The sequence below is a fragment of the Dryobates pubescens genome, chromosome Z, assembly GCF_014839835.1.
Source record: "Dryobates pubescens isolate bDryPub1 chromosome Z, bDryPub1.pri, whole genome shotgun sequence".
NCBI lineage: Eukaryota > Metazoa > Chordata > Aves > Piciformes > Picidae > Dryobates > Dryobates pubescens.
Genome location: NC_071657.1, coordinates 21580097 through 21593137, shown reverse-complemented (window position 1 = coordinate 21593137; position 13041 = coordinate 21580097). Strand labels below are relative to the sequence as shown.

Sequence of the window (13041 nt, the reverse complement as noted above, 5' to 3'; positions counted from 1 at the left end):
TGGAGAATTTGAAAGAAAATTAAACAAGGTTTCAGAGAACAAGTTTCATCAGACAGTGAGCAAGAAAAAAAGAAAAAACATTTTATCTTTTTATTGAGGGACAGTGACTCTCCCTCCAAGGAAGGTATGCATAAGCTCCCAGCATCAGAGAGATGGGTGACAACTGGCAGTGAAGGACTAAAGTTGAATTTGCACTCAGTGGATACATTTATAGCATCAGCTGCCAAAGGTCAGTGAGTGCACCTATGTACTACTTTTCAGGGAAAGAAAACAAGGGGCGAGGCAGGGAAGAATGGTAACTGCACTGTACCCAACTGCACTCAACTGCAAAAGTAATTCTGATTTAATTTTCTGACGAATAGAATAGAATAGAATAGAATAGAACAGAACAGAACAGAATAAACCAGGTTGGAAGAGACCTTCAAGATCATTGTGTCCAACCTATCATCCAACACCTCCTAATCAACTAAAACATGCAACCAAGCACCCTGTCAAGTCTCCTCCTGAACTCCTCCAGTGATGGTGATTCCACCACCTCCTCAGGCAGCCCATTCCAATGGGCAATCACTCTTTCTGTGTAGAACCTCCTCTTAACCTCCAGCCTAAACCTCCCCTGGCACAGCCTGAGACTGTGCCCTCTTGTTCTGGTGCTGGTTGCCTGGGAGAAGAGACCAACCTCTGCCTGTCTACAAACTCCCTTAAGGTAGTTGTAGAGAGCAGTAAGGTCACCCTTGAGTCTCCTCTTCTCCAGGCGAAGCAACCCCAGCTCCCTCAGTCTCTCCTCATAGGGCTTGTGTTCCAAGCCCCTCACCAACTTTGTTCCCATTCTCTGGACCTGCTCCAGCAAGTCAACATCCTTCCTAAACTGAGGGGCCCAGAACTGGATACAGTACTCGAGGTGTGGCCTAACCAGTGCAGTGTACAGGGGCAGAATGACCTCCCTGCTCTTGCTGGCCACACTGTTCCTGATGCAGGCCAGGATGCCATTGGCCCTCCTGGCTGCCTGGGCACACTGCAGGCTCATGTTCAGCCTACCGTCGACCAGCACCCCTAGTCCCTCTCTGCCCAGCCGCTCTCCAACCACTCTGACCCCAGCCTGTAGATCTGCATGGGGTTGTTGTGGCCAATGTGCAGAACCCGGCACTTGGATGTGTTAAATCTCATGCCGTTGGATTCTGCCCATCTGTCCAGCCTGTCGAGGTCCCTCTGCAAAGCCTCTCTATCCTCCAGCAGATCAACACCTGCCCCCAGCTTGGTGTCATCTGCAAATTTACTGATGATGGACTCAATGTCCTCATCCAGATCATCAATAAAGATGTTAAAGAGCACAGGGCACAGCACTGATCCCTGGTGCACATCACTACTGACTGGCCGCCAGATGGATGTGGCACCATTCACCACTGCTCTCAGGGCTCAGCCCTCCAGCCAGTTCCTAACCCATTGCAGTATGCTCCCATCCAGGCCATGGGCTGACAGCTTGGCCAGGAGTTTGTGTGGGGGATACCCTGTCCTTTCATGCTGCCATCTCACTGCCTTCTAGATTTCTTTTTCTCTTCAGTTACTAAGATTGTGGCAATATATTACTCCTTCATTCACGCTTTGAACTTCATTACAGGAATTCAAGAAATAACTTGTGCCTTGTTTTACTGTGGGCTTTGCCAGGAGAGGCAATTACAGCTAGGCATGGCCCTGTTCTGCCAGTCAGAGTTGACAGAGACCTTTCCCTACCTTCTTTTAACTTTCTGCCTACTACGCCATATAAGGATTGATTTATAAAGAATTAAGAGCATTATCTGTTTTTTTGTTTAGTATCTGCTTTGTATATATTGATGATAAAAAGAAAAAATGGAAGTGAATGATGAAGGACCTACTGCCACATAGAAAGAGGTTGTGGACTGCATTCGTTTTTTGCTGTCTTCTTCTATTGCCAGCTATTTCTACTCATACATGGGCACAAACTATCCAGAAGTTCAAAATGGATACAGCACAAATGGATTTGGTAACATCACACAGACATGTTGTACAAATAACAGGATTCAGTTAATTAAAGTCTCACCAAAGTTAAAATAACATCTATTCTTGAAATAATTTTCCTTAGCATTTTAAAGAAATCGTACGCTGAAAAAAAAAGTACCTAAGGTTACCCGGAATCATATTCTACTTACAATTAACTCTGATAGCTTCAACTGAAAAACTGGCAACACTAGGTAAATCCAAATTCTTCTGAAAGAGCTTGTTCATTGGTGTGAAACACTCCACAAAAAGCAGCAGCTCCATCTGACTGTCTTCAAGTCTTAAGTTTCCAGTTATCTAGATACTCTACAGGTATTTCTAAACTCAGCCAAGGTCATTACTCATTATTTTGTTATGACCAATTCACAACCTGTGCACACTAGACACCAATTTATTCTCAGTCAAGGATGCAGTCCTTTCACATGCTCACAGTGAGTATTTAACCCTGATTTTCCATTCAAGCTATTCCAGTATAACTGGGCTCTTGCAATATCGTAGACTCAAAGTTAACCGAGTTCTGAATGCCTCATGAAATACTTTTAGAGAAAAAAATGTGACAGGAAGAAGGGACTTTCTGATTCAGACACAAATTCCGCTGTGTCCCCTGTGTAACCTCTGAATCAAATATTTCCTGCAACTTTTTTAAATACTCATTTTTAAGTTTGCCTTGATAGTATATTAGTTAATCAAAGACTTGAAGATCTTACCTGCTTTCAGTTATTTCACATGTGACACAATCATTTTAGATGCATGTCATAATCTTTTGGCTGAAGCACCAAGGCTTACATCAAAGAATACAGTAAATAAGCAGGAAAGAAACACCTGTGCCCCTGCCAAGTTACTGTTTTGGTGTTACTAATGTAAATTCAATTGCAAACTTTGTTCCAAGCAGGATAACCACACTGCAACATAAGAGACAACAATGCGATACAGAAAGTCTAAACCTGTTTCCATTAATATCACTGGGAATTCTACCACTATCTTAAAGAAGATTCCACAAAACCTGCTTTTTGGCTGCAGACAAGAAAAAAAATCAGCACATGAGTGGCTAGGATTTTACTTTTGATTCTCTGATGAGTCTCATGTGTGCTTTATAGCCTTTATATTTTTTATTTTTTTTTCTTGCATGTATGGAGTGGCCTCTGGTCACTTTATAAAGCAGAAAACCTTTCCTCTTTCCACAAAGGCTGATTGAAGAAACGGAAAACAGAAGACCAATATAACCAAAAAAATACATTCAAAACAGATGGACATTAACAATGCACCTACAAAAAAAAAAAAAGATAGGTTTATGGTAGTTTTCTTTAATAAATTCAAGGAAGTATTCACATTGACATGTTTCTCTTAAGGACTGATCCTCCTCCTGCATCTTTGAGACTTATTGTTGCTTTCAACTGTATGACCTTTCTCTGAACAATCTCAAAAGTCTCTTCACAGCCAAAAATTAGAGAAATGGATCAAATACCTCTTAAATCACTACACAGCAAGGAAATAGATTAAGCTAAAAATACATTTTCTAAAAAAAATTAAAAATCAGAAATAAAATCACTTGTGCTTAACACTGCAGACAGTTTAATAATGTAATACAGATATAAACCAGAACTGTAACCAATGGAATGACTAGATCTAGAGAAAACAGTTGAAAAAACTCTTCCATAATTGATCTATGAATAATACAGATGGATATGTTTTCCCCCACAACAGCTAAATACTATATTTTACATAGTTTTAAATAAATCCACATTTCTCCTCAGATGCTATTTTCTCTTTCCTTTTGAGGAAGGGGGAGAAAGCAATACACAGGAAAGGCAGTGAGAGACTTTCACCTGAAAATGCAAAAATTGTACATGACTCATGATCTGTTTCAAAGGTATAAGGATGCAGTTATTGAGGTATGTATCTGGGAATGAAGTGTTTGGCTGGCAAACCTTTTCTAAGCACAGCAATAATTTTCTTATGCAGGGTCCACTTTCAGTAAGGCTTGGAATAGGAGAGGGTTTACGTGCAAAGGAAACTCACTCAAAGAAAGACATAAAATTTAAAGAGCACTGAAGAGCTTAAAGCTTGAAAAGCATTTAAGATATAGTAAAGAAATTACTTGCTGATACAGCAACAGTGGGAAATTTATTATGCATTATTTCACTGAGAGACAAATAAGACACTCTTGCAGTGGAGCAAGTTCCCATGAAGTATTTTTGCCCTTGCTTCACCCCTAAAATGCTGTAGCTTTGCATTACCTGCCTGACACGTAATTCCACTTCTTGATTGATATATTAGAGCAAGCCAGTACCACACAGGCTTCTACCACACTCTAGCTGTTCTAAATTCAGAAACAAAGTTCCTACTGGTTGAATTTCCTCCACCAAAGTGAGAAAATGTGGGAGAGCAGAAAGTATCTATGGAAGGTTTCAGGACAAGAAAGAACAGCAGGCCACTGATAACGGAAGAATGGCCTGATGATATGACTGCAGTAAACAACCTGAAGTGTGAGACAGGAGGACACTTGCCTCCATGCAAGAACAGCTCAACCTGACATGGGATGAAGATAACAATGGACAGCTGCAGATCAAAGAAGTAAACTTAGGGGTGCAAAAATGTCAGGGAATTGCTTAGCCTACTAGAATTTTCCTATATAACCTACTTGTTCTGCCTCAATAAATGATTTCTGCTTCACCACCTTGGGAGTCCATGTATGCATTCTGACAAAAAAACCCTTCAGCTGAAACAAGATTCCTACTTCAATTCCTTAATTATAACTGGCTTCAGCAAATCCTGGAATTAAATCAAATACTGTACATGGCAGGTAGAAGTGTCCACAATTTCACATCAGCCTGTGCCTCCACATGACTGAAGGATGACATCTTTTGGGAATGTAGAACTCTTGTTTTGTCCTTGGTGTCAGTGAGCTGTGGGCAAAACAGCACCCAAAAGGTCTGTACATGTGACCCAAACACAACTAAGGCATGTTTTCTTCAGTGATCATTTTATTATACACATTTTTCGCTCAGACTGCTATTTTCACAGGACAAGCACATACCCTCTCAGGATAGGAATACTGTTGAATCTGTTGTTTTTAAAAAAGTTTGCTCTTCTACAGGACAGCATAGTCTTTCATTGGCCTAAGTATAACACAGAAATGAGCCAGCACTTCCCTCTATCGTTCTTTCTATTCACTTGAAAAGTTCTTCAGCCTCATTCTCTCCTTTAAAAAAGAGAGTACAAAATTCAACATATTTCATACTCTCTTATGGTAGCTATTTAAACTACCAGAGGTAGTAGTGGGAACACCACCTCTGGCAAAGGAAAATTTAGCCAGATTTAGCTATGACGGAGGTGATTGGAATCAATACAGCTGACCAATATGATCAGGTACTGATCCTTTATTGTTCCAGTATTGCAGGCCTATGGCGCAGGCCTATGGCGCAGGCCTATGGCGAGAGCATGGCACAGCAAAGTATGGAAGGAGAGGAGATAGGACAGGCAGGAAAAGAAGAAGTGCATAGCAAGGAAACTGCTACGACTTATATAAACTCAGGGTGCTTTGCTGGCATGGACTCCCTGGTTCCCTATGAGTGACCACACATCACACTATTATAGATTATTGGTCCATCTACTGATGACACGCGAGGTTTGTTGATGCAGGTGCATGTCCTGTTGTCCCAAGATAACTTGCGATGTTTCTAGCTACCAGTGTCTTGTTTTAATTACAGTGCTGCAGGCACAGCAGTGTTTTGGCATACTGATAGCTGGCTCTGCACTTATGCTGAACATGGCCTACCACCATGTCAGGCTCTAGGCCTGCACTGCCAGATTGCTCACACTGCTCATCGCTGGCATTCCCACAGGAAAATCCTTGACATATTCTTCTGTAAATATGTTGACTACCATGTCATAGTAACAATATAAGCTGAAAGAATACAAACCAGAAAATAATAAAAATTCTTATTAAGCCTTGCTTCTCAGTAAATATGTCATAGGCTGCAGAAAAAAATAAAAATAAAAACACATCACTGAATGCTTAATCATGCAGAATTTCCATCAACTTTTATACCTAGGTTTCTCAGGGGAGTTCCACTTAATTAAATGAGTTTGTCCAAACACATCAGCTTCACAACTTGGGGACAGCAAAGAATGTGGAGAAAAAACAGTCTAAGGTCATGGCAAAACAATCTTGGATTCCCAGGGAGAGAAACAGTGATGCTTTTTACACCCCTCACCTCCTACATCATCCACTGTAGAAAGTTGCACAGATCATATTGCGTGTCTTGTAACTACACTAACACTTATGAAACTGTAACTGGGATCAAAAAAAGAAGATGAAAGAAAGTGAATGAGCAACTATATGCATGATGTGGTAGAAAATTCCGGGTCAGACTTTCTGTAGATCTTAAACAGTTGTCTGTATATGTATATATACATATGTGTGTGTGTGTCTGTATATATATACTTTGTCAGAGGCAGTGAATAAGTGTAAGCACAGCCAAAGTAAAACTCAACATCCTACTTAGATTTGTTTGTTTGAATACGAAAAGCCAAAATGCACATGTACCATACTTTTTAATGAGTATTTCTTAGTAGGGACTACCTTTATGCTGCTTAGGATATATTGCACTCACACACACAGACACACATACTGATCTAGAACTTCCTGTGACAATTATGTGCATAACCGTAAAGCCATACATAATCTGTATGGATGTTAGAATAGAATGTTCCAGCAGATGCAGCAGTACAGCACAAACCATAGAGAATTAGGGGGAAAATAAATAAATGCTTGTTTTACAGCAACACATTTTTCCCAGGCTGCATATAGTAGAGTAGAAAAACATGTACTACTAACAGATGGAAGCTAGAAAAATGTATGGCCCCTGTTACTTAAATTCTCACTTCATATCTCATGCGGTTAGCATCTACTTTTTAGTTTCTTTTACACATATATTGTAAGAAACAGGTTTGCATGTTTTTTATATGGGATTATCTGTCTTGCCTGGATTCTTTTAATGAGAAGGATGTATTTCTCTATGTTTCTTTTTGTCTCTGCAGAATTCCAGTTCTGTTTGCATTGAAACAGAAAACTAATATGCATGTCAGAAAACTAATATGTACTGCTAACATAAATTAGATGGAAAAAATATATACACACACACACAAACCCCATATATTTAAAAGAACATTAAAACAGAGATGCTTATTCTGTTGGAGAACTTTTGAAAATGTTTTTTATACCAGTACCTGAAGTTGAAAAACAGTTCATCAACAAGTAATATGGGATAATACCACAGATTTAAATAGTCAAGACCCACATTATGGCAGTTTTAGGCTATGCCTTTAAAATTAGCTGCAGATTTAAAGCAGAAAAGTAGAAAAACATAAATTAATGACTGCTGGGTATAAAAAGGAAAAGAAAAGATTATTCTAAACAAATTCATTGGACAGAATGTCTGATATGGAATCATCATAACATCTTTCACATTTCACTTCCATTCCCATTCCTTTTCTTCTTCTCTGGCTTTGCTGGACACAGTCTCAAGCTGTGCCAGGGAAGGTTCAGACTGGATGTTAGGAGGAAATTCTACACAGAGAGAGTGATTGCCTATCAGAATGGGCTGCCCGGGGAGGTGGTGGAGTCACCATCACTGGAGGTGTTTAGGAGGAGACTGGATGGGGTGCTTGGTTGAATGGTTTCATTGGTTAGGTGGTGATGGATGATAGGTTGGATGCAATGATCTTGAAGGTCTCTGCCAACCTAGTTTATTCTATTCTATTCTATTCTATTCTATTCTATTCTATTCTATTCTATTCTATTCTATTCTATTCTATTCTACTCTCTTCTTCTGGGAAGATAATAATGGCTTCTGGATGGCCTTCAGAGAGGTAAGCTAACATTCCTTCTTCCTCTCAGCTCCTCTTTTCTTCTGTTGCAGGGTGGGGAGGAGGTTTTGAGGGGGGGCAGTGGAGCAGCTTCCCTGCTCCCTGGGAAAAGAGTAATCGTGTTATTTGCTAATTGTAAATATCTGTATAATATCACAAATAGTGTATATTTTGTACATATTTATTGCATTCCCTTGTAGAGTGTAGGTTTTACTTGTAAATACAGCTTCATTTGCTTCCAACTGAGGCAGTCGTGCTTAGGTAATGTGAATGGGAAACTTCAACCCACCACACACATCACCAAACAAACAAACAAATATCAACAACAACAAAATAATTTAAAATCATCTTTCCTGGGCCAAAACCCCAAAAATTTACTTTTAATGACAATATTTTAACATATATTTTCAGGAAATGGAGGGGAAGATGTTTAAAAGAAAACAAAGTAATTATGAGAGTAGAAGAAAAAAATATTTTTTATGTTCTCACTTTTCAGCAATCTACCTAGAATCATAGAACCAATAAGGTTGGAAAAGACCTAAGAGATCATCAAGTCCAACCCTTCACCCAAGACCTCATGACTGCCAAACCATAGCTTCAAGTGTCACATTCAGTCCCCCCTTGAACATCTTCAGGGAAGGTGACTCCACCACCTCCCTGGGCAGCCCATTCTAATGGCCAATCACTCATTCTGTGAAGAACTTTCTCCTCACCTCCACCCCAAACCTCCCCTGGCACAGCTCAAGACCGTGTCCTCTTGTTCTGGTGCTGGTTGCCTGGTACCAACCCCCTCCTGGCTACAACCTGGCTACACCATTGCAGTATTTATACTACACTGGAGTTCCTGTTTCTCTGCAACAAACAATTTTGTCAATGCAATTTAGCTCTAAAAGACATTTACTACCAAGAAGGCAATAAAAACAAAATTGAAAAAAAAAAAATCTAAATTATATCTTTCCAGATAAAAATATGTCATATGTAGTGTTTCACTACTCTCATTCAGAATGCCTTTTCAGTGTAAGAACATTCACTAGAGATGATACATGGAGAGGTGATAATTTCCTCAGATGAGTACGACGTTAACAATTAAGGGTTAATGTGAACATTGATACAGTAAGGCAATTACAACTGTATTACACAAAGAGCAACAGGAAGTAATTACTCTTATTCTCAAGTCATAGATCTAATACCATGAGATTCCCAGTCTTAAATTCATTAGATAAACAGCTCTCATTCCCTGCTATAAGAAACACAGTCCTTATTTATTGGAAGGGTAGCTTCTATCTCTCGTTACTGAAGTGTGCAAGCACCTTAATTTCTGTTTGATAATATAAAACAGTGAGCTAAAGACATTTTCAGGATACCCTTCTATCTTAAGGTTCAGGCGCACTATTCCCCTGGTGAATACAGTAGCATACCTCTCTAAATGCAAAATTCATCCAGAACCAAGGAACACTTAAACTCATTCAGCAGAAGAAATTCCTCATGTGTATGCAAGTACTTTTGAATGGATGGTTTTCTGATCCAGCCAGAGGAAAAACCTTATGCAGGGGCAGGGGCAAGCACAATCACCACTAGAAATTTGCAGTACAAAGTTGGCTCATAGTGACTTGCATGACAATGCTTGGCTTCAAATGATCTTTAACAATCTAAATCTTCCAAGAAAGACAGACTATTACAATTCTTCCTGTGGGTTATTAAACTTTGATAAATTACCGTGGAGAGGGAGGGGGAAGAAGGTGGTTTTTTATGACTTGAAATAGAAAAGAAAACCTTACTGCATTTTTGGTACAAACCAAAATAGAATGTAGAAAAATCTGAAATCAGGAATGATGGAAGCACAAATGCCTCTAACCACAAAACAGATAATGAAATGCTTTGGTCCTCAGAAGCCTGCATTCTTTGCTGACTTTTAAATACAATCATCCCACACTCTCCATATTAAACATGGAGGTACTGGTTGGCTGTAATAACCAGAAAAGCTTGCCAAAAAGATGTTAGCGCAGGTAATGCAGCAGGTGACAGAACTGTGCCTCCAAGGACTCCAGGATCTGTCAACTTCTGTACTATATCCTCCTGGCCTGTCACAGTAGAGTTAATTAGAAACATCTGTAGTGTAGAGATCAAGCAGAGGCAGTAGTGTCAGCCTATTTGCACAAGAAAAGTACAACTCATGTGGAAGGTAAGTGGGTTGAATCAAATCTCAGATACAGATCAGTTACATGAACATGATCACTTATCTGAGTTATATACATTTCTGAAATAAAACTACCTAAGTGGGACAAATGCAAGGCTGATAAAAAGACTAAATTGTAACAGTGGCCAAATGACTTACTGGAATCTTTGCAGTAAGAACAAGTCTCCAATGACATGCAAAATGTCATTCATCTGTTCAGACATAATGATGTAGGCCACTCCTCACATTCCTCTGAAAAGTAAACTACATTGCTTTCAACTTATTTCTTGCTACTCACCTTAGGACAAGGTTAAAATGCCAATTTGTTTAATCATGGTTCCTGCCACGGCAGTTTATGGTAAACAAATCCTTTTAAACAGTGAAAATCTCTCTTCTTTCACACCACCATGGCCTGCTGGCAATTTCAACTGCTTTCAAAACTAAGTGACTGTGCAACTACAATTGTTAATGTGTTTTTCCTTCAATAGTCATTGGAAAACCAGCTGGCATAGGATCCAGTCCTGATCAAAATAGGAATTAAAATATGTGAGGTGTTCAATCACAGAGATTTCTAATCACAAAAAAAGTTATTTAGATGTAGCCATGCTGCCTGAACCTTCCTAAATCTATACTCTCTCTGTGTCCACACAGTGTAGGCTAGCTCCCCATGGCTTCCTCAGTTTAACAAGCCATCAATTAAAAGCAGATATTTAGAGAAAGCAAAATTGATTGGTTGCAGAGGGATTTCTGGACATTTTAACTGATAGCTACTCAAAATACATGAGAAGGATTTCAAACTCAGAAAAAATGACTGCCAAAAGCCCTGACACATCCATAATGCCACAACAGAAATACTACACATTATGTCATATCTACTCTTGTGCCACATTAACCAGCTGTTTTTGTTTCGCTGCAGAGCCAGACCCTTTCTCTTTCCTTCTTCCTTGTTCTAAAATAACAAAGAACAAAATTAAACTAGTAGTTTTATGAATGCCACCTCTATGCAGAATACAGGTTCTACCCTAAACTGAAGTCACACAGATGAGGTAAGTATCCTTGAGACTAGATGAAATTTTTAGTTGCTTTCTCAAACTTATTAATAAAGGGCCTGATTCCCACAGGTTTATCCAGAATAATTAGCAGCAACAAACACTGGTAGGCTTCAATCTGTGGGTCAGCCTATGGGATTAGTCACAAAGGTTTTGTAAATTTCAGGAGGTATCTACACAGATGTCTGGGGCTGGGAGGAAAAAGCTATGGAACGGATGCAGCCAAAACCATTAAGTAGTTTAAAATTTCCAAAACTCACACAACCAATACATTTTATGGGAAAAGTCACGGAAGTCAGATGGTAAAAAAATTTATAGCATAAAAGCTGCAAACTTCTAGACAGCCTGTAAAACAGTGGTAATGCAAGAGAGAAATGGTAAACACGCTAACAAGAGTTCATCAGTCTTAATAAATAGGACAGGGTCACAAGGGTTTAGTTCTAGAACCCATAAAGGTCCCTAAGCATCCAATTATTTCTGAAAAAAAATCTGAGGTTTTATTCCCTTCTGTTCTCAAAATATTAGCTCATTCTTCATCAGATACCCATTTTAAACTGAAATACACTCCTTTTAAGAAGCTAAGTTTTGTTTCTTATTGATGTGACAGAATGCTTTGTACCATATGTTCTTCCAAGGGAGTGTTACTAAGCAATATTAAACACTACATTCTAATGGAAGTAATACAAAATGTGTTTCTTAGAATAAGCACATAATAAAATCAGTCATGGTATTGGGCCATAAAATATCTCCAGATTTTCCAGAAGATGTCAGATTAACATCAAGAGCTTTCACTTCTAATTTTCTACTTTAATCCAGTCTACAAAAATCATCTTTTCTATCACCTTGCCAGGGGAAAGACAGACCTTTACAAAGAGGCAATCATCCTCCTCACTAAGCAGGTTTTTAGTTCATTGGGCCTGACATAAAACTGACAAGAAATGCTTTTTCAGGATTTTGTGAATGAAAATCTTACAGCATTCCTCAGGTTGGTAACTTCAGACACTCTAAATAAAAAATGCTAACTTTCTTATCACAAAACCAAAAAATGAACAATGCATCTTTAACTGTAGGGTATGTATGTAAGACAATTAATTGTAATTGTAATTGTAATTGTATATAATTGTAATTGTAATTGTAATTGTAATTGTTGACTTGCTGGAACGAGTCCAGAGAAGAGCAACAAAGTTGGTGAGGGGTTTGGAACATAAGCCCTATGAGGAGAGGCTGAGGGAGCTGGGGTTGCTTAGCCTGGAGAAGAGGAGACTGAGGGGTGACCTTATTACTCTCTACAACTACCTGAAGGGAGGTTGTAGACAGACGGATGTTGGTCTCTTCTCCCAGGCAAGCAGTACCAGAACAAGAGGACACAGTCTCAGGCTGCGCCAGGGGAGATACAGGCTGGATGTTAGAAAAAAGTTCTATACAGAAAGAGTGATTGCACATTGGAATGGGCTGCCTGGGGAGGTGGTGGAGTCACCATCACTGGAGGTTTTTAGGAGAAGACTTGACGGGGTACTTGGTGCTGTGGGTTAGTTGCTTGGGCGGAGTTGGATTGGTTGATGGGTTGGACGCGATGATCTTGAAGGTCTCTTCCAACCTGGTTTATTCTATGTATTCTATGTATTCTATGTAATAAGTAACAAAACCAGCACTAGTTCTGTGATACTAACTACAATCTAATTTGCATATTTAAAAGCCACAATTAAGCAAAACCCTTGCTATCAATATTCCCAGGCTGGATTAACTTTTCAGGATCTAATGCACTGACCTCAATAGCTGAAAAAATGGAAGAGTACATGGCAGTAAAAAGTCTGTAAATATATCCCACCATCTGTTAATTTGGCCAAACAAAGTTTTGTGTTTGAGCTGTGTTTTTTTCCCAAGATGTCACTGCAGAACTGACTAGGTACCCCTGCTGCCAAACAGGGCATT

General features: G+C 39.3%; 1 protein-coding gene across 1 annotated transcript in view; it reads right to left on the bottom strand.

The window, feature by feature from the left end:
• Positions 1–13041, bottom strand: part of EFNA5 (ephrin A5) — a 261962-nt gene that overhangs the window by 80669 nt on the left and 168252 nt on the right. The window lies entirely within an intron of this gene.